The following is a 21,879-nucleotide window of genomic DNA, read 5'->3' on the forward strand; positions in this document are numbered from 1 at the left end:
GACACTTCCCATTTGAATACCTGCCTCTGGGTGGTGAACTATAATTTCACCTTTCTGAGGAATTACACTATAGTTTTCCACACAGAAATATAGTTTTATTTATTTAAATTCTTTCCTGGTTGCACACAAACACATAAACTCATTACCCTGGACATAATTACAAGTGAATAGATTATTTGGTACCTGGCTTTAAAAATTTAGAAACATTATTAGATTTCATCGTTACTTAGTGACCAAAGGAAAACATTAAAAAATGAATGAATTCATTAGTAACTTCCTTATAGTTTTCCTACTCCTTCACTCATCTCACTTTTCTAAGCTTCTTACCTACCAATAATGGTGCACACCCATAATATTCAGGCAGCAGGAGGCTGAAGCAGCAGGATCAGCAATGCTTCCACAGACTCTAGGGCTGTGAACTGGGTTTCTTCTTTCTACACTTTTTCCTTCTGTGTATATTCTGATGCCCAGTAAGATGTGAGCTCTGGGTGACACATAGGGGTTCTCCCAGTATGAGTTCTCTGATGTTCAATGAGATGAGAGCTCTTGTGGAATGCTTTTAGACAGTTCTGATATGGGTAGGCTTTGGCTTCAGTGTGAGTACTCAGGTGCTGCAAGAGGGCTGAGCAGACATTGAAAGTCTTCTCACACTCCCACACTCAAATGTTCTGTCCACCATGAAATCTGGTGTTATTTAAGGGAGGAGATCTGTACAAACACCTTCCTACAGTTCTGATATACATTGGCGCTTTCTCCAGTGTGGATCTAACTTTGAGATGATTTCAAAAGATGAGTTAATATTTTGCTTGCACAATGTCCACAAGTTCACGAAGTCCATTCTGGTAGGACCAGGTTATGAATCTTTAGTGTGGGTCATTTTATGGACTGAAAACTACCTTGGGTTCCGGAACATTTGACTCTCTTCGTTGCATCGTCAAAGTTGGCTCACATAGTGAACCCTTCTAAAGAAGAATCTGCTGCTCTCAATGGTGAAATGCTTTTCTTAAAACCACTGTTTCCCTTGCTTCCTTCAGAGCCCTTTTGGAGTCTGCTGCTCTCAATGGTGAAATGCTTTTCTTAAAACCACTGTTTCCCTTGCTTCCTTCAGAGCCCTTTTGGTGAATGTTCACAGGGGACCTGCTTGCCACAGAACCGCTGCTCTCCTTGACTCTGCCCACTTCACAGTCCTTCTGGTAGAAGATTTACATGTGAACCACGAATTATGTTTTAACTCTCAAGCTACGTTTGCTCACGAACGTTCTAGAAGGAATGTCTGGGCTCCAGCCTCCGTCTTCAGCACAGAGGGCATGAACCTGAGCATTCCCGGGACTAAGCCACTTCTTGGTTCAGGGTAAGAACTTCCACCACGTTATTTTTCATCAATGGATTCATGGCAGGAAGAAAATCCAGTTGAAGTACTCCTATAGCCCCAGTTCATTCTAGAAAGGAGTCTTGAAGAATTTCTCTCTCCACTGGTCAGCAGTCTTTTGCTTTCTGTAATGGAGATATCAGATCTGCTTTGGAAAGATAGAGTTCCACTGAGACCAGCTTTCTGTAGTTTCCCAGTGTCACTTTCCTGTACAAGGAATTCTCTGGAGGCTCAGCAGGCCCTGCTCCTCCAGAGTGAAAGTCAGTGCTGTTTCTTCAAAGTTCACTGGTTCATGTGACCAGGATACATTAGTCTATAAGACCATATTTATGTTCTCTTCTACATCACTTTCATGAGTGAGCAGAGTTCAGGCTCAGGCTGTTGGCACCAGTGGACCCATGATTGGGAATTACACTCTTGGAGTTCTCCCCTGAATCAACTCTATTTCAGTTAATACTTTTGTATGTAATTCTATACCACCCAACAAATTTACTTACAAATTTATACATAAAATCTAGCTTTCAAATGTATGTGAAAGCATGCAACATTTGTCACTATGGCCTAGCTTCACATAATGTAATATTTTCCCCAGGTCTTTCCATTTCTTGACAAATGGTACTTAATAGCAGTATAAATAGTTATAAATTCAAATCCCATGTTATTCATTTTGCCATTTAAATGTCTTCCATTACCTTATTTCCTTTGAATTCTACACACAACTTCAAGCATTTGTTTTACTGTTAACTTGATCCTGTATTTATTTTTCCTTTCTTTTTTCCTTCTTTCCTTGTTTCCTTGTTTCTTTCTTTCTTTCTTTCTTTCTTTCTTTCTTTCTTTCTTTCTTTCTTTCTTTCTTTCTTTCTTTCTTCTTTTATTGTGAAAATACTGTACGGAGGGGTTACACTTACATGTGCAAGGGAATGAGTACATTTCTTATCAAGCATTGTTGCCTCCTCCTTTGTTGCCCCTTCCCAACCCTTCCCATCCCCACCATTCCTTTCTTTTTATAAATTGATTTTCCACTTATTTTGGTGGTTCACTTCAAATAGCAGCCTCTGTGTAGTTGCAATTGACTTTCAATCAATTACATTATTTTTCATTTGATTCAAATTTTTCAGAAATAAAAACACATCTCTACTCACAGGATATGTGCTAAATTTCATTCAATCACATATGTCCTTGTCATAGGTAAGCTTGAACCAAAAAGTTGGCAATAATGCACAATAAATACTGGATGTATATTGTGATTAAATCAAACCAGTACTTGTATTTTACAGAAGAGCTCAATTCTAAAGCACTCAATTGGTTGGAAACTTAACTAAAAATAATGATAGTACTTAAGAATATTAGCCTATTTCTATTCTGCTTTGAAAGAGAAATGTGTTTGTATTACTATTCATTCACCATGCGTCTAAATCTGAAATTTTATATGAAATGATATATTTCAAAATATATTAAAATTTTATTTTTAAAGTAGAGAAACTATATATTATCAGGTCTAAAAGCATAAAGTGGATTAATATTAAAAAATAAATGGCCAATGAAGAAAGAATTTGTGACTTAAACTCGGTTTAGATTCATTTGCCTCTTGTGGGTAATAGTGTCGTACACATTGAAAATTCAGATTTTTAGAAAAGGCCTGTTTTGCCTTCAGACTTGCCTTATTGAACCACCATTTACATCTCTGATGATAGTTGTTTAGAACAAGTATGAAGTCAGATCAAATGGTGGAACCAATAATTAATTAATCAATGTTGATTTAAAAATATTAGTTGGCTTTGATTTTCCTTATATTTTGTCTTTTGGTCTGCACTATCTTTGTTAATATATCTTTTCTCCTGGCCAGTTTGAAAGGGTAATTTTTTCATCATACTAGTACAGATTAATACAGAATTACTCTTTTCATTCAGCTTTTTTTGGTATGGTGTTATATTGGTCATTAGTTTGGGATAATTAACAATTTAAACCTTTGGATAATTATTTGTGTGGAAAAACATAATCATACTTTTCACCATTCGTAATAATTCAGCTTTATTTTTGTCTCTTTTATATTTATTTCTTTAGTTTGCCTGTTCAGTTCATTATTCCAAAGTTTGTTGTATCATTCTCTTATATTTAATGTCTCATTTTTTTTCTTGGTAGCTTGAATATCTCACAAGTATCCATGCTCTAATTTTTCTCCATTTCCTCATGTGCCTGTACTTTTTGATCGAGTTTTAGACAAAGTTTATTTTATAGTCAACAAACCCATACCCACACATACACAAACTAAACTTCTTAAGTATTACTACACCTTAACCAAGGTTGTCTTACTTCCATACTAACAATTAACATTCTCAAAATTTACTAATAAACAAAACTAAAGGATTTGGTTTAGTCCCTAAGTAGTTCACTCTTCAGAGAGATGTTGCTTCAATATTTAACCTCTCATTTTCTCACCTTCTAGAAACTCACGTCACCTTGACTTTTCATATTTTGTGTCTTCTCTAACCCTCATTTCTTTACTCCCTTGGATTTTCATTTGATGGTCTTTCACTGCACCACAAGCCTTTCCTAGTCAGCACTTGTTCTCCTTTCCATAATACTCTTATTCACATTTCTGGACACAACCACTGTACAAACTCTCCTACCCCAATTTTCAGACTTGAATTCCAACAGTGTAACATCTATGTATCTTTGCATGTACGTATCTATCTATCATCTGTATATTATTTCAGAATACTTACAGTTACACAAAAGATACTCTATAGAAACTCTTCTTTCTTACACTCAAATTTTCAAATAATTAATTAACTTCATTTTTATAATGAATCCTCAGTGAAGTATTTATGAATTCTTTTCCTTAAATTTCCTAATTAGCCTTGTCCAAAATGAGCCTACCAAAATCTTGCCTGGTATTCAACAACTACATTTTATATTTTAGAATCTGGGACTAGATGTTCAGACGTAAGCTAACATACATGTTGAAATAATTTCTAGCTAAAGAAAGTCTACAGGATAATTTTCTTTTTTTCTAATCTTCCTTTGGACTACTACTGGTTGCTACTATTTTATGGGGTTTTTTGAATAAATATTACATTATTTCAATTAAGTAATTGTGAATAGTATTTCTTTTCATTGCACAGAAATGAGACAAGCAAATAAAATGTCTTAAATAATAAAGATATTTTGTTGAGAATTTATCTCTGCTCTCAAAACCAATATATGTATTATTATAAACATTGTTACATAATTTTGCAGCTACTGACTCTAGACTAATATACTTAAATTACAAGCTTATCCTTTAGTAATATTGAAGCAATGTATAATATGTACATTTGCTGGTGTGACAGAAGCTAGAACACTTTTAAACAAATTTAGGGTGAAACAAGTTGAAGGTGACCAGAGTAGGAGTAATGTAGTAATATACAAGATGCTCAGACTAAGTAAAATTTCTGCTTGTATTGATGGGGACAGCTAGATTATCTTTTCCAATACTATTTCAGCATTCTGTGCTCAAATATTAAGCAATAACTTCTAGCTGTTGGTTGAAATATAAATTAGTTTCTCCTAAGAGAAATAATCTTTTAGTCTCTTTCTTTTAAATTTGGACTAGACATGCCAAAGACATATGAGCCCACACAATAACTTTAGAGTGAAAGATAGCTTCAGTACTTCAAAGTCATAGCCACATCCCTGCAGAGAATATTGAAGGAAAGCTTCTCATACAATTCAACTCACAACCATGGTGCACAAATACTAAACTGTGAGCTTGAGAATGTGGGAAGACTAGGATTTATTATCAATGTCCCTCAGGTAGGTAGCAGACCTTCCAATACAGAATAAATCTAGGAATAAGTGGAACCAAAGAAGAGAGGCAATGAATTTCCTTCCTTGTTTTTATTTTTAATGTGTTAATCATCTCCTTATTTCTCAAGGATAATATTTCTAACAGCAATAGACTCTATGTTCTAAAATGTGTTAGCAACTTTGGCGGGGGTTTGGGTGGGTAGTTGTGGAGGTGGGAGGGAAGGGATGGCAGGGGTAAAACAAATGAGGAGGCAACAATGCTCTGTAGGAAATATACTCACTACCTTGCTCATGTAATTGTAACCCCTCTGTACAGTATGTAAATAAAAAATATACAAAACTGAATAAAAAAGAAACAAAAATAAAATGTGTTAGCGTAATTTAATTAAGGTTTATAGACAGTGTATATTTTATAGACAGTGTATATCCTTTAATTTCCTTAAGTCTCAACTTTAAAAATCTCAGTTTGTATATTGTCATGTCCCTGAGCCGAGGAGATAGCTTATTGTTGATAGTACCTTGATAAAGTAAAATCAGTTAAAAATACTTCCAATTCTGATTTCAACAGGAATCTTTATAAGTGTAGTAACTAGTGTTCTGAAAGTAGGAAGAAATGGTGCACTATTGAAATGGATTTTGGGAGAAAAGACTAAATGGCTTTTCTCTCATGGTATACATATCATATTACATGATATATAACAATATAGTAAAAGTACTGCACATTTTAAATATACATGCAAAAATGTGAACAACGCTATAGAGATGACAATTTGGGCAAAAAACCAAAGGTAATTCACAAGATCTGAAGGAAATAGCATCCCCAGCATTCCTAGAATGGCATGATGAAGATATCTCAATGGGGGTATGGGTTGTGAACAGTTTTATTAGCCTTCTTTGGAGCGTTAATTAGCTGGAGATCTAAATCAAAATTGACAGCTAGCAGAATCTTTTTCTCTTGAGTTAAAGTCAAACTAATTAAATTCCAGAAGGAAAACATTTTCCTTCTAGCATCCTTGATCTGTCATCCTTGTATAGTGTAAAAAAAGAGTACTATGGCCTGACAATAATGTAATCAGCTGCTAGACTTTCACTACTTATGTGTTCAGATAAATATAAAATAGACCATTAATACTGTTAAAGATTATGCTTAAAATAATGCATGCACAAATCACAAATCTTTTTTAAAATATCAGTATGAAAGATGAGTCCTATTACTGTCAGTCAATATCTAAGAAATATAGCAAATATTTGATAAAATATTTTCAATTTTATGTATTTCATAAATTGACACAATTCATTAAGTGAAAACCATATATTCTCAACTACATACCTTGCTGTGTCTTTATTATTAAAAAAAAAAAAGAACTGTGTTATTTAACGTTTGGAGCCACAGAAGTTCAACTGTAAGGTTACAAGCCACTATTTTGCTGTGAGATTCAGTTGGTAATCATTTCCTTCCTACATTCACATTTTCTTTTGGTCAGATTGCCTATGTCTTTATGGGATTGTAGTTTATGTAGTATTCCACAGGAACAGGGTACTGTTTGTCATACGTGGCAAAATACTATATCAATAACAAAAATGTAGTTTTCTATAGTTTATCTTATTCTGTACATACATTTTCTTTGTTGTAAATGTTAATGATATTTATTTTTAGATTTTTTTATTATTTCATCAAGATATACCTATAATTATTTACTTTGTTTTTCTTGTTTGGTGGACTAGTGAATTCCTTTAATCACTGGATATTTACTTTTTAATCAAATTTCTAATAAGATATTGACTTCTCTTTTTTTATATTGTCCATACTATTGTTTATGTTACTCTATTACACAAGCATTGGTCATCTTATGATGTCTCATTACTCACTGATACATGAGTCATTTTATTTCATTTTCTCTTTACATAGTTCATGTTGGATGGTACTATGGCAATGTCAGTGAGGTCAACATTTGTTATTTCCTTAATTGACAATATGGCCAATAATTTTTTCAGTGAAATGATTACCTTTTCGTTGAATTTTATAACTACAAGTTTGATTCAGGTCTTTTTACTAAATTAACTTAACCAACGAAGTGAAGGACTACTATGATGAAAACTTTAAAAACCTGAAAAAGGAAATCAAAAGAGTACTTAGAACATGGAAAAACCTCCCTGCTCCTGGATTGGAAGGATCAACATCATGAAAATGGCAATACTTCCCAAGGCTATCTTCAAATTCAATGCCATACTTATCAATATTCCAACCTCATTCTTCAAGGAAATAGAAGAGGCAATCCAAAAATTCATAGGGTACAATGAAGGACCCCGAAAGCAAGAATGATCCTTAACAGAAAGAACAGTGCTGGAGGAATATCAATACCAAATTTTAAACTCTACTACAAAGCCATAGTAATAAAAACAGCTTGGTACTGGCACAAGAACAGACCTTAAGACCAATGGAATAGAACTGAAAACCCAGAAATGAACCCACATCCCTATAGCCATCTAATTTTCCACAAGGGAGCAAGAAAAGAAAATAGAATGGAAGAAAGCAGCCTCTTCAGTAAATGATGCTGGCAAAATTGGTTAACCCCCTTTAGAAAACTAAAGCTAGATCCTTATATACCACCCTGTACCAGACTCAACTCCAAATGGATCAAAGAACTCAGAGTCAAAGCAGGCACTCGGAAAACATTACAGGACAGAATAGGAGAAATCCTACCTCTCTTTGGCATAGGCCTATTATTTTTTTATTGTGAGAATACCATACAGAGGAGTTACAATTATAAGGGCAAGATAACGAGTACATTTCTTATCAAGCATTGTTCCCTCCTTTTTGTTTCCCCTTCCTATTCCTTCCCATATTCCACCCATCTCCCCCATCTGATCCTCCCCCCTCCCCCGACCAAAGTTGTTAAGTTTGTTTTTCCAAATAATGACTTGTACATCTCATTGTTGCAATGTGTCCACCTGTATCCCTACTTAAATGATTTGTTTTTGCCCTTCCCCTCCACAAATTATACCAACATCAAATTCAGTGAAAGCATGGGTTATAACATAGAGACCCAGAAACACAACAAATCAAGGAAAGGTTGGACAAATGGGATTGCATGAAATTGCAGAGCTTCTGCATGACCAAGGACATAGCTAGCAAGATCAATAGAAAGCCCACGGATTGGGAGAAGATCTTCACTAGCCATACAACAGACATGGAACTCATACCTAAAATATACCTGGAACTCAAAATATTAAATCCCCCAACAACAAATCCTCAAAGAAACAACTGCCCAATAAATAAATGGGCTAAAGACTTAAAGATAAACTTCTCTGAAGAGGAAAGAAGGATGGCCAATAGACACATGAAGAAATGCTCAACCTCCCTAGCCATAAAAGAAATGCAAATCGAAGCAACACTGAGATACCACCTCACCCCAGTTAGAATAGCTATACTTAAGAACTCTCATAACAACAGATGCTGAAGGGGACGTGGCCAGAATGGAACCCTACTGCACTATTGATAGGAATGTAAACTTGTTCAGCTACTTTCAAAGTACTATGGAGGTTCCTCGAAAGACTCCACATAGAGCTCCCCTATGACCCAGCAATCCCACTTATCGGTATTTCCCCAAATGATCACAAACAAGACCACACTAAAGCTACCAGCACAACTATGTTTATTGCAGCATTATTTACCATAGCTAAAATATGGAACCAAACCAGATACCCCTCAGTAGATGAATGGATCAAGAAAATGTGGTACATATACACAATGTATTCTATGCTTCTATCAGAAAGAATGACATTGCCCCATTTGTTAGGAAATGGAAATACTTAGAAAAACTTATATTAAGTGATATAAGCCAGGTCCAAAGAAACCTAGGTCCCACGGTTTCCCTTATTTGAAATGTCTGAAACAAGCAGAAAAGATCAGATAGCTTAATGTTAGACAAAAGAAACCCCAAGATAAGGACTCAAGTGGTTTTTCTTTCTTCCTATTGTTTCTAACATATTTATAGGGTATTTTTTTTGTTGATTTGTTTGTCCTTCCCCCATGGTATATTCCCTATTTTCACTCTATTTGATGTTGGTATAATTTATGGAGAGGAAGGAAAAAAACAAACTCTTTTTTGTGGAGGGGGGAATGGTAATGAGCAGGGGGTAGAGAGTAGGGGGAAATGTAGTTGTGGAGATGTGAGGGAAAGGATGATAGAGGAAACACCAACAAAGGAGGAGGCAATAGTGCTTGATAAGAAATGTACTCATTACCTTGCTCATGTGATTGTAACCCCTTAGTACAGTATTTTCACGATAAAAATTTATTTTAAAACTTACATATGTAAACACACACACACAAACACACACACAAACACACACTCGGTAATATATGTTTAACTTCTTACTGGTTTGATTGTGTGCACCTTATATTCTTGATCACACAATATTGCATTTGTGCAACAGAGTTGCCTTCTTTGTGGTGACTTTATTATAGGTTATTTTTAATTATATGACCACAAAACTCATTTGAATAAAATGTAGTGAATTATACCATATTTGTAACAAACTAAAAAAACATACAACATACAGAGAATAATTATTTGAATATGTAGAAAGCTTTGCTGATAATCTAAATCCATGATTAGATAGTAATCTATAACATTAAAGGATAGAAACATGATTTGAATAATCTGATTCAACATGCAACAAATTACTTAAAATGTGAAGTATTTCATCTTAAGAAATGTGATTATATAAAGAAATTTTCAAAATAAATTTAAGATTTTTACTGCAATACTTTACCACTCTACCATTTAATATTTTTACTAATTGAAATTGAATGCCAGGTGCTGCTTGCACATGCCTGTAATTCTAGCTATCTCAGGAGGCTGAGATTTGAGAATAGAGTTTCAAAACCAGCCTTCGCAAGAAAGTCTATTATGATACTCTTATCTCGAAGGAACCATCAAAAAAGCCGGAAATGGAGCTGTGTCTCAAGTAGTAGAGCTCAGAGACAGAGCCCAGGCCCAGACTTCCAGCCCTAAGACATGTCAATAAATAAACATACAATAAACAAACAATAAATAAGAAAAAGAAAGAAAATAAATTGAAATGGAGCCATTCCTACATAGTCCAGTATTGTGTAGGTTTATAAAATTCTAACCTCAAAATTTCAACTCATTAATTAAAATACCAACTAGCCGTAACAAATGATTGCTTACAGAATTTAGAGAAGTAATATCAATTGTCAGCCTTTCTCATAAAAAATGCAAATTTATCCGTAAATATTTTGTCTAAATAAATTTTTACTTAAGTGTTACATGGGGGGAGCAGCCCCAGGGTTTGAACTCAGGACCTCATACTCTCTCTTGGCTTTTCCACTTGATACTGGTGGTCAAAGACTTAGGCCAAAACTCCACTTCCAGCTTTATACTGGTTAATTGGAGATAATCATCTTAAGGACTTTCCTACAAGGACTGGCTTCGAAATATCAGCTTCCTGATTAGCTAGATTTACAGTTATGAGCCACAGGTAACTGGCTAAAAGTTGTAATTTATTGTGATTTTTTTAGTCTTATCATTAAGTCATTGGACAAAGGCATTGGCAGATAAAAAAGCAGCTTACAAACACAATATGCCTTGATCAGTGTTACCTCTTTCAACATTGTCACCAGTCTTTCTTCTACCATCCCCTTCTGTTTGGTAGGCTATACACTAGACTCTTGCCTGCATTTTCTTCCCCTTTTCCTCTTCATTTGTCTAGTCTTTCCCTTGACCCCACCACGCCACTTTTGATATCTGAATTTGTGTTTTTTTCACTATATTCCTCATGTTTTTTTTGTTGGTTGGATTTTTTTGTCACTCATGAGGCTTGTGAATGCATATATATATATATATATATATATATATATATGTACATATACACACATATAGATGTTAATATAGAATATATAGTACATAAATATAAAAAAAAGATTTTGATAAAGATGAAAATAAAAATTTTTTTTTCCTTAAGTGTTCTTCATATCAATTTATCATCTCTTCCTATTTATACTAACTTAGTCCTAATTATCTCATACTTGTATGAATAGTAAAGCTCTTAATTGGTTCCTCTTGATCTGAGATCCTATTTACATGAATTTCTTTTAAAAAAGCTTTTGATATAGCTTTAATAGATAACACACTTTTTCTAATTAAAATAGCTTTGTGTTTGTTTTTTCAAAGTTCAAAAAGTGGACTTAAATTATATTCTCAAAATTATTCCTACTTTTTCTGATTAAAAAATTGCAATGATTTTATTCCCAGAAGATTCCTCTGAGTAATGTATTATACATTTCTATGCTCAGAAAGTTTTGATGCACAACTGTGGCAGTCATTCTTCTCTAAAAATGCATGTCAATTTTCATCACTGTAACTAAGTCAATTCTAATCACTTAATTCAAATTGTTTATTAATCAATTTTTAAATTCAGCAATGTGTTAGACTCTCATCACTGAGAAATAACCTATGCAAAACCAGTTAAAGAAGGGAAGGCTATGTTGCTTTATGGTTCCGTTTTAGTTGATCTTGGCTGAGAGAAAATGGCCAAGACAAGGAAATAAGTAACACATTATGGTGATTTGTAAGCAGAGAGAGAACTCCTGAATAAGTGTGTTTCTCATTTTCCCTCCCTTGATTCTAAGTTCTTAGACTTGAGGATAGTACACAATCAGTATGTGTTTTTCCACTTTGCTAAACTTCTCTGGGAACTCAGTCCCCCATACACCTAGTTGTGTATGTTATTGCTCTCCTGCATATTTTTCAATCCAATCAAAGTGACAATATGACTTAACCATTTCATTTGAACACAGCAACCAAACACATCTCCTTATCCAAAAACGTTCCACTTTTGTCTCCAAAAGGTGTACATTCATCTTCTGACACTAGCATAAAAGGAGAGGTAACAGAATGCATTGCCTCTCTCCAAAATTCTTTGTAGCCTTGACTTCCAACATCATTCAAAATTCCAGGTTCAAAATGTCCACAGAGACTCAAAGAAAATTTTTAGCTGAGAGTTGCCATGAAAATAAAGCAAAATAGGGCTGGAAAGGTGGCTCAGTGGTAGAGTGTTTGCCTTGTATGCATGAGGCCCTGGGTTCAATTCCTCAGCACCACATAAGCAGAAAAAGCTGGAATGGACACTGTGGCTCAAGTGGTAAAGTGATAGCTTGAAGTGAAATGCTGAGGGACTGTGCCCAAGTTCAGGCCCCATGACCAAAACAAAAAAAGGAAATAATTTTTTTAAAAAAAAGCAAAACCAATTATATGCCAAGTATATAGACACATGCCTTTAATTAAAGCTACTCATAGTGAAGACAGGAGGATCACAATTCTAGGGAAGCCTGAGTAAAAGCACTAGACCCTATGTGAAAAACAAACTAGGATTGTCCAGTTTTAAGTGGTAGAGTGCTTACTAGGACAGTATGAAGCTTTGGTCCAAGAAAGAAGAAGAGGGGCAGAGAAGAAGAAGAAGAGGAACCAGAGAGGTAGAGTAAGAGGAAGGAAGAAGAGGAAGAGGAGGAAAAAGAAGTAGAGAAAGAGGAACAAGGAGGAGAAAGAAGAGAAAAGAAGAAGAAGAGGAAGAGGATGACAGAGAGGATGAGGAGCACCATACTTTCAATATATAATAACATGGTGTAAACATTCCTATTCCAAAAGAAAAGAATTGGAGAGCAAGGAAAAAATGGACCAGTAACTAAATTAATGGACAAAGAATTTGACTTGAAATTTCTTAATCGAACAATGTGTAAACAGAGGAAAGGAGGTTAATAGCATTAGCACATGTAAAATCACTTATAAAATAGAAATGATATGTCATTTGATACTCACCAGAATGGGTAAAAGAAGATGTGCATTAGTAGGTTTGGCAAGGATGTAAAGAAATTGAAGCTCTCATACACTGTAAAATAGCACATTCATCTTGGAAATTAGTGTGTAAAAGTTCCTCACGAAGTTAGTTACAGAAACACCAAACAGCCTAGAAACTTTGTACAGCCTAGAAAGTTTGCCTATAGTTTTTATACACTTAAGTTCAAAACTTGTGCATCATCACAGCAATATTATCTATGACAGCCAAAGAATTGAAAAAAAATTTCAGGCTGTCCAATAGGAAAACAGATCACAAAACATATTATACTCATGAAATAGCCCATTATCAAGTAAAAAAGAGAAATGGAGAATTGATATTAGTGGAAACACTGACAACAGGCTAGATAGAAAGAACTAGACACAAAATAACACATAAAATGATTTGATTTTCATGAAATTTTTGAATTATCAAAATGAGGCATAACATTAGTTTCTTTGGCGTTGGAAGTCTAAGGAGAATTCAGAATAGCTGCAGACAGGTATAAGATGTCCTTCTGAATGACGAATATTTGAGAATATTCCAAGGTGATAATGATCAAATATACTTTCAAAATACAAAGAATCCCTAAATTTTATAGAATTAATTTAACAAATATAACATTTTTCAATTACACATAAAATGATTTTTAAATGGAATAATAGATAATCTTTAACAAAAGTAAAAATAAATAAATGTTCTGGAATTTGGGAGTTGCACAGTCTCTCCTGCTAGGCATAAAATTAAAGTGTTCTACTATGAAAGTAGACATAGAATATAGCAAATTGGTGGAAAACAGGAGCAAGTAAAAAAAAATCAATGCATATTCCACAAAATTAAGAAAAAATCAGAGAATAAGCAGTTGGGAGAGATGAGTGGAAATGTTAAAAAGGGATTAAAGTGATCAAGATGTATTGTATTCAAAAACTACTTTATTGAATTGCAACTCCTTTCTCCAACTATTCAAATAAAATATTTTAAAAACTAGCAAATAAAATAAATTAATTAAACAAAAATAAATAATGAATAGATAAATAAAATACAATAAAAAATAAACTATAGATCCATAACAATATATGCCACAAATTTATAACCCAAACAAGAATAAAGTAGTTTTGTTCTTGCTTCTAGATATATAAGGTAGAAAATTTTGACTACATCTAATTTATTGAGTTCTTTTGTCAATGGCATTAATTATGCCGGTAGTAAAAATAATCATCAAGTTCTGAAATGAACAATACAGTATCCAGGATATTACTAATTACTAATGCAAAGATATTATTGCAGAAAGATGGAATAGTATATGTTTGTATGATTAGATAAAATATCAAAATGATGTCAGAATGTATCATAGATTTCACAGAAATAAACAATAGAAATTTAAATGTATAAGCCAGGGAAATACAGCATGATTACAGCAAGTAATTTATCTTTTTTCTCGGAAATGAGAGAAAAATAAAAACAACAGTGCACAGGACAACAGTCAAATGTGGTCAAAGTCACAAACACTACTTTTAATCCTATAATAGGAAGGTGAGGTCACCCTAAAAAATCACGTGTGGGAAGGTAAAGACTGCACTGAATTCTTTATACTCACATTTATACAGTGAAACATGACCACACAAACATTCTTCTAATAAACTCAGCACCACCTTATGTTTATTAACACCTGCCTATGGTTTTCTAAATTGAAAAACTGGACCAACATCATTGCATTGTTATTAACATTTAGAGTTAAGTAAATTGGTTAGCAGAGTTTAAGCAAATGGTATGAATTCAACAGTACAGTACCAGAACTGTATACAACATACCATTTTTTAGTTTATTTTTGTAATATGATCTTGTGTTAATGCTTAGGCTTTCCTGGACTGAGATCTTCCTATTGAGACTTTGTATATAGCTGAGATGGCAGACATATGCTAACTTGACTAGCTATTGGATGGGATGTGATCATTGTTAGGTCTGCAGGAAGCCTACCCCCTACACCCATCTCCTTCACCAGCCTGAACCCAGTAATCACCTGATTGTCCATCACCTAACTGTGAGTCAGAAAAGGATCCTTGAATCTGAGGTTACTTTCTCCATGTCTATTTTCTATTGTGACTTATCCATTTTATTTTTTTTCCCCGAAACAGACCAGGAGCTTAAACTAAGGATCTATGCACTGTCCTTGAGTTTTATGTTGGAGCAAAAGGCTAATAAACACCATATATGACTAAGCTTATATTAAAATGAAATGGTAAATTAATATATATGATAAACTGATAAGAGAACCTACTAATGCTCATGTGTGTATGTGTGTGTGTTTGTGTGTGTGTGTGTGTGTTTTATAAGAGCACATTATTAATACTCTATTTGCTATAAACTTTAGAAAATTATCTAGGATATTATTTTTAGGGTAGTAAGTTCTATAGTATCGATGACATAAGCTTTCACCTTCCAGGATTTATTACTATGAATCAATCTTGAACCTTATCTGTTCTTGTTTGTTGAACCATGAGCTTTAAAAGCAAATTCTCCTATATCTGAATTTCCAACAGGGAAGTAGAAGTCTAACCCTACATTCATATCATTGAATCTCAAGTTAGTAGCTTTTGCCCATCAATAAGATAATTACAGAAGGGATGAACACACAACAATTAAATATATAGGGTGAAAGGGAAACAAAAAAGTAAGCATTTTTAACTCCATATGATAATGCCACAGGGGATCAAAGAACTACAATTAATTATCCAAAAAAGAGCCATCACACCTGCAAAGCATCCTGTTATATTGTTACAAGTGGTGGCTCTCAGTATGCCTAATATATAAATTAAGGTTTGCCATAGTTATGGTTTGGGTTTATTTATTTATTTATTTATTTTTTTTGGGTCCGGTAATGGGGCCTGAACTGTGGGCCTGGACGCTGTCCCTTGGCTCTTCAGCTCAAGGCTAGTGCTCTATCACTTGAGCCACAGCGCCACTTCTGGCTGTTTCTTTTTTCTTATGTGTTGCTGAGGAATCAAACCCAGGGTCTCAGGCATGCAAGGCAAGCGCTCTACCACTGAGCCACCTTCGCAGCCCTGCTATAGTTATTATTATGAATCTCTCTGCTCATTTTTACCCCCCAAAAGGATGACTTAATTCTTCTATTTAAAGACAGGCCTTCATCTTTAGTGTTCAACCATTTAGTCTCTTCTCCATTATTACCAGCTCTTTGTCTGAGTATACATTTTTCCCCCTTGTTTAGGAATTGGTACCGAAAGTTAAAGAATCCAATCTAATAGAAAGTGTAAAGACCCCTATGCTCTAGGAGAGAGGTGTTTGTTTTTTTTCCTCCCAGGATGGATAACAGGACCTATTAATAGAAAGGCTGCTCTAGAACTTTGTGTCACTTAAACTAGTACTGTATTTTTGTACTAGCTTTTCCTGGGGCTTTAACTTAGGGCATGAGCCTTGTTCTCGTGGGAATTTTTTTCTTGTACCATGTGAACACAACTCCACTTTGGTGGTTATTTGGAGATAAGAGTCACTTGGATTTATCTGTTTTTCCTGGCTATGTATTGCCACTCAGAACTCAGCCTGCTGATTAGCAAGGTTTACTGGTAAAACAACAGTGCCCACTGCATTCAATGTTGTTTTTTGTTGTTATTCTGGACTCCAACTGCTTTCAGGGTGAAAAGCCATCACTGGGGACTCAGTTTTGCATGGGTTTATTTTTATAACAATTTTAAAATATTTATTTGCTCTCTTGTTGCATTGTTGCTACTTTATCTTATCTTCATTTAATACTGGTTTTTACATTTTATAGTTACCACCATATTTCATGAAAAAATTTAAATTAGTACAGTATTAGTGGTTTGCTTCATTTGAGAAAGGTTCTCTGCCATAGAGTTCCCAACACATAGAGAGTCTCTTCACTTAAGACACCGGGATACCACTGGAATAAAGGGGCCTGACAGGAAATCAGAGAGAATCATTGGGGTATCTCCAGATAAGGGAACACTTAGCCACATTCCAAAAACTCAGACTGCCATGCTCAAGATCAAGAAACAAACCAACCCGGCCCAGAGGCTTCTCTACATATTGAGACAGCAATGGGAAGGTGGTAAAAAGGGTGTAAAGTGTGTTCTCTTTCACAAACAAAAGGAGGAAAACGTCCTCAGATTCACTGAGGTTGCTCCCTATGACAGAATCAGTAACAACTCCCAAGGCCCAGGTCGAAGACTCATCCACACTAACTTCCCAGTAATGTTTCCCAGAGCTGAAGACTTGGCATCCAAAAGCAGTGAAGTGGAGGGAGTCTTCAGAATTCAAAACCGCATATTGATGGTCATGTCTAACACTGCTCCCAGGACCTTGATTCCCCATAGTTTCATTGAAGGCAATCTCCACCCGGTACTGATTGAGCTTCTCTTTCATTCCAGGCATGGGAGGGGCACTGAGCTGTGGCCTCAGAGGAAGTGGCATGAAGACCAACACTGACACACAGCTTTCTAGGGTCAACTCTACACCCTGAAGCAGTTCCACATCTGGCTTCTGGTATGTTTCGATCAGCTCCTGAAACATATTCCTGAGCTGATGCTTCTTCTGAAGCATTTAGGTTTCCCTTTCTCTGAGTTGCTGTAACATGGCTCTTCCTTCATTGATCAGTAGCTGGGAATGATATCTTTCCTCCTCCTGGACAAAAAGCTGCAGCATTCTAAAAACATCCTTAGTCATGTCTCGGTAGAGGTTCACATAATAAATCCATTGGTTGGTGAGTCTCATCTTCTCCTGTAAATTGTGCTGGTTTTCTTGAGTCTTTTCCCATACAGCATGCATCTGCTTTGAAATCATCTTCCTCTGCACATCAGCAGCCCTTTCTATAGAATGGTGTTTGTGAGCCCTGTGCTCCTGAGACATGGAGCAGCTCCTACAGAGCAGGGCCCTGTCTACCTCACAGAACATCTGCTTGGTCTCCCTGTGTGTCCCACACATGTATTCCTCAGAGCTCAGGAACTGCCTGAGTCTGGCTCTTCTGGCAATGGCCACCAGGCTCCTCAGAACCACGTTGGTTTTCAGGTTTGTCTGCTGGCAGGGTCCCTTGCATCCTGGGCACCTGGCTGGAGTCTCTTCCCAGCAAAGGAAGAGACAAGGTCGACAAAAACTGTGCCCGCACTCTAGGGTGACTGGCTCTATGAAAGTATTCATACAGATGCCACAGCTCAGTTCCTTCTGGAAGGCCTGGACAATGTCAGGATCCATCATTCCTAGAATCTAATGAGGTGCTGGTGACTCACCCCTAAAAGCCTAGCTACCCAAGAGATTGGGATATGAGGATCAAGCTTTGAAGCAGGCCTGGGCACCAAAGTCCCCCTGACACAGACTCTTATCTCCTATTTACCACTCCAAAATCACAAGTGGGCTGTGATTCAAGTGGTAAAGCACTAAACTTGTCCACAAAGTGACCTAGGGATAATGCCCAGTCTTGAGCACAAAGAGGCCCAGCAACACTGCCCTACCACTGGGTTCAATCCCCACAACCGACAAAACACCACCACCAACAACAACACCAAACCAAGGAAAGAAGAATTAAAAGAGGAGTAGATTCTCCCACTCTGATCCTCACCTGGAGTATCCAAGCTCCAAACAGCCTCCTCCTGCTGAGGGATCTTCAGCAATGCCTGAGTCTCAGACTTCCACTCTATTTATACTGAAAGAGGGTGGGCCCAGGAAAGGAAGTGTCTCTGATTGGTTGTTTAGGGAAGCTGATTTACATATCAATAGAAGTTGGAATTTACATCCTGACAACCCCACCTTTTACTTCCTCTTTCAATGACTTGCAATTTGGTTAGGTGATTTGGGTTAGGTGAAACTTAGGTTTGTCCAGGGTTGGAAAAGTTTATTGTGTTTGTTTTGTTTTGTTTTGTTTTGTTTTTTACTTCTGTGTATGCTTTATATTTGGACTATGAGTTTATTACTTTTCCACCGGACTGTAGGACACATTCGTGGCATCATCCATTGTATCTTGTGGGTCTTCATTAATTTGTAATTTGTCAGGCCTGATGCTGGGTTGGTACTTTACCACTTAAGCCATGTCCTCTTCTGTTTGCTTTTGCTTTTGGAATAGAAAATTGAGTTTATGCTTAGGTTCCCTGGACTGAGATCTTCTGATTCACACTTTGCACAAAGCTGAGAGGACAAGAATTATCTCTTGCTTGAGTTGTGATCAGGGTTAAGTCTGCCCACAGAGCAGCCCCTCCCAGCTTTCCCATCACCTGCTTTAATCAGACCAGTAATCACCTGACTGTCGATGATCACCTGACTGTGAGTCAACAAACATCCTAGGCTCCTAGGTCACTTCCTCCCAAGTCCATTTTCCATACAAATTCATCCTTCCGATGTTGTTGTTCTTGTTGTTTGTCTGTCAGTGCTGGACTTGAACTCAGGGTAGAAGATCTGTCCCTGAGCTCTTCTTCCACTCTATTTCTCTTATCTTTATTTTAAATATCATTTATGCCTTTTTATTATAAAATGATGTGGTATTCTGATATATAATTTAATAACTCCATTTCGTTTTTGAGAATGATCTAAAAATTATCATAGACATAAACATATATATATATTATATACATTGGATTTCAAGAACACATTATTAATATTCAATTTGCAATAAGTTTTATCCTATCAGAATATTCTCTTTAGGGTTATAGGTTCTGTAGTATCCTTGGCATAACCTTTCCCATTTGTGGTTTTGTTACTATAATCAATCTTGTACCTTTCTTGGTGTTGATCCATTAGCTTTGAAAGCATAATCCCCTATCTGAATTGCCAGCAGCTAAATAGTAGCCTAACACTATGTTTGCATCATTGACTTTCAGGCATTGATTATCAAACAATCTTGTTAATTTTTCTTTTTAAAAAATTTTTGTCATTAGTGCTGCGGAACTCTGGGTCTGGTGCTTTCACTCATCTCTTCAGCTCAAGGTGAGCCCTCTACCACTTGAGCCATAGCACCACTTCCAGTTTTCTAGTGGTTTATTGGAGATGAGTGTCTACGACTTTCCTGCCTGGGCCGGGTTTGAACCGAGATCCTCAGATCTGTTTCCTGAGTAGCTAGGATTACAGGGAGTGCACCACTGGAGCTGGCTAAGCATTATTTTTTATCTTCATATGATAATGACAGCAGGGATGATGGCACGATAATTGGGTACATAGAGTGAAAGACAGACACCAACAAAGAGCCATCCCAACTGGACAGCAAACTGTTGTATTGATACAATTGTTGGCTATTGTTAATCTCTCAGTATGCCTAATGTATAAATTGAGCTTTGCCATTGTTATTATTAATCTCTTAGCCTGAGTTAATGTTCTCTTCATTTTTACCCTAAAACATTATGACTTATTTTTTCTAAATCCATTCCTTCATCTTTAGTGTTCAACCATTCACTTTCTTTCTTCTCCATTATTACCAGCAATTTCTCTAAGTATTCCAGTTCATTTTATTTTATTTTATTTTATTTTTAGGAATTAGTAATACAACTTAAAGAATCCAATCTAATAGAAAGTTTAAACACCCCAATGGTCTAGTATAGAGGTGTTTCTTTTTTTTTTCTTCCCAGGATGGATAACAGGATCTAGTCATCAAAAGCCTGCTTTAGAACGTTGAGTCACCGAAACTAATACTGCTTTTTTGTTCTAGGATGTACCTGGGGCTTGAACTTAGGGCATGAGCAGTATTCGTGAGGGTTTTTTTTTGGTTGTTGTTTGCTTTGCTTTTTTTTTCTCCTACTACTTGGACCACAGCTCCACTTTGGTGGTTAATTGAAGATGAGTCTTTTGGACTTTCCTATATGAACTGGCTATGAACTGCCATCCTGCTCAGCCTGCTGAGTAGCAAGGATTACTGGGAAAACAAAAATGCCCACTGAATTAAATGGTTTTTGTTTTGTTTTGTTTGTTTTTTTGCTGTTATTCTGAGATCCACCTTTTTTCATGGTGAAAAGCAGTCACTGGGGACTCATTTTTGCATGGGTTTATTTTTATAGCAATTTTTAAATAGTTTTTTGCTCTCTTGTTGCATTGTTGCTACTTTATCTTATCTTCATTATTTTTTACATTTTATATTTTATTATATGTTACCTCCATATTTCATAACAAAATGGGATTACTGTGCAAAGAAATTCAAATTAGTACAGTATTAATGGTTTGCTTCATTTGAGGAAGGTTCTCTGCTACAGAGTTCCCAACATATAGAATCTTCACTAATAATGGTTTATCATTGGAGAAAAAGGGTCTGAGAGCAAATTGGAAATAGCCAATGGGATATCTCCAGAGAAGGGAACTCTTAAACACATTCCAAAAACTCACACTGCCATGGTCAAGATAAAGAAACACCACACCCTGGCCCAGTGACTCCTCTATATAATGTGTCAGCAATCGGCAGGTGGTAAAAAAAAAAGTGTAAAGAAAGTTCCCTTTCACAAAAGGAGGAGTAAAAGGTCCTTTGATTCAGGGCAGTGGGCCTAGAAAAGGGTGTGTACCTGAGTTCTCATTTAGGGAGGTTGATTTACATATCATTTGGAGTTGGAATTTCCATCCTGGCAACCACACCTTTAACTTCCTCTTTCAAGGAAATGCCTCTTACAATTTTCTTAGACAGTGACAAGTGCTGTGTATTTTGGTTAGGTGCAGGTTAAATTTATACAGGATTGGAAAACCTTTTTTTTCCTTACCTTTTTGTATCTTTTATTTTCGTACTATGCATTAAATACTTTTCCACCAGAATGTAGGTGACTTTGTATCTTGAGGTTTTGAAAATTAGCTGAGCTTACATTGTGGAGTTATTAGATTATCACCCAAGTTTTTTATTTGGAAATTGTCATGCCTCCTGCTTGTCA

The 21,879-nt window shown here is 35.7% G+C and overlaps 1 pseudogene; it reads right to left on the reverse strand.

Annotated features, from left to right (window-relative positions):
- Positions 1 to 983: 983 nt before the first annotated feature.
- On the reverse strand, positions 984 to 18,244 carry LOC138818507 (tripartite motif-containing protein 43 pseudogene; annotated as a pseudogene).
- Between the last annotated feature and the right edge of the window lie 3,635 nt (positions 18,245 to 21,879).

The sequence above is a fragment of the Dipodomys merriami genome, unplaced genomic scaffold (assembly GCF_024711535.1).
Source record: "Dipodomys merriami isolate MVZ:Mamm:240054 unplaced genomic scaffold, mDipMer1.0.p SCAF_77, whole genome shotgun sequence".
Classification (NCBI taxonomy): Eukaryota; Metazoa; Chordata; class Mammalia; order Rodentia; family Heteromyidae; genus Dipodomys; species Dipodomys merriami.